The sequence below is a fragment of the Physella acuta genome, unplaced genomic scaffold, assembly GCF_028476545.2.
Source record: "Physella acuta isolate Inbredline_101_S28 unplaced genomic scaffold, ASM2847654v3 ptg001508l, whole genome shotgun sequence".
Classification (NCBI taxonomy): domain Eukaryota; kingdom Metazoa; phylum Mollusca; class Gastropoda; family Physidae; genus Physella; species Physella acuta.
The window spans coordinates 10,088-11,528 of NW_026733023.1; positions in this window are offsets into that span (position 1 = coordinate 10,088).

Here is a 1,441-nt window from a genome sequence, read left to right on the forward strand (position 1 = left end):
TTTGTTCATGATACTTCTGTCAGTATTTCCAATAGCATGCATTCTTATCCAGAGCTTTTCATATTAAAAAAAAAACAACTTTTATTGACAGTACAAATTATGCGTCCATTTAAAAAATAATTTTGATGCTCATGTTCCGCACGTTAGTAATCCTTGGATTATTGAGCCATATCGTCTGGCCAGGGAACATTGGCATTAGCTTAACAAAGGTTAATTACATTCCTTTAATATTTTTAATGAAATATCACGAGAACATGCGGCAGAAATAATAAATATGGGTCGGCCAATCATGGCGGCGGCTGGAGATAATGGCTGAGAGCTGGAGAATCTTGGAAGCTGTAGTTGGTGGCCTGTACTCCAGCAGGACAGAGAACTCTGGAGAGCTGTAGTTGGTGGCCCATACTCCAGCAGGACAGAGAACTCTGGAGAGCTGTAGTTGGCGGCCTATACTCCAGCAGGACAGAGAACTCTGGAGAGCTGTAGTTGGCGGCCCATACTCCAGCAGGACAGAGAACTCTGGAGAGCTGTAGTTGGCGGCCCATACTCCAGCAGGACAGAGAACTCTGGAGAGCTGTAGTTGGTGGCCCATACTCCAGTAGGACAGAGAACTCTGGAGAGCTGTAGTTGGTGGCCCATACTCCAGCAGGACAGAGAACTCTGGAGAGCTGTAGTAGACGGCCCATACTCCAGCAGGACAGAGAACTCTGGAGAGCTGTAGTCGGTGACCCATACTCCAGCAGTACAAATATATCTGGAGAGCTGTAGTTAGCGGCCCATGTTCCAGCAGAGCAGAAAACATGTAGTCAGCAACAAAAATTTACTAGCTAATTCTACTCGGTTGTAACAATGTATCATTACTCAGCATTTCAATGTTTGATAAAAAAATATTTTAAAAACTAAGTTTTGTTTAGCCTATTTGTTTAGTTAGTTATCATAACATTTAGCTTTCAAATAATTTTCTTTTTAAAACATACAAACTTTTTGATATCCTGTTGTTCGGAATAAAACAACAACATCACAACGCAACATGTTGTTTGATGTTTCAAAATGTCGAAATGCAAGTTAACAGATGTACTATAGATTAGCCAAGATACCAAACAGGTTTCAGGTGTTTTGTTCCGTTGCAGCGAAGCTTCAGTGTTTGTTTCGTATTTTGTACTTTTCTTAAAATTCTATTTCCTCCTGTAGCGCGCGAGGACAATTATGTTAATCAGCGCGTGTCGGGTCGTGAGCTGGCGTCGAGTGCCCCCCCCCCCCCACCCACCCACTCCACCCTACTCCCCAGGACTTGGACTAGTGGGTACTCACTCTTTCCTTAAGTAACAAAGTACCCAGACAGTGATACCCTCTCAAAGGGACTGGCTTGCCTTATTGGCTTTTTTAAAAGTTACCTCAAAAAAAAAAAAAAGAAAAAAAAAAACAAAAAAAAAAAAAACACCTC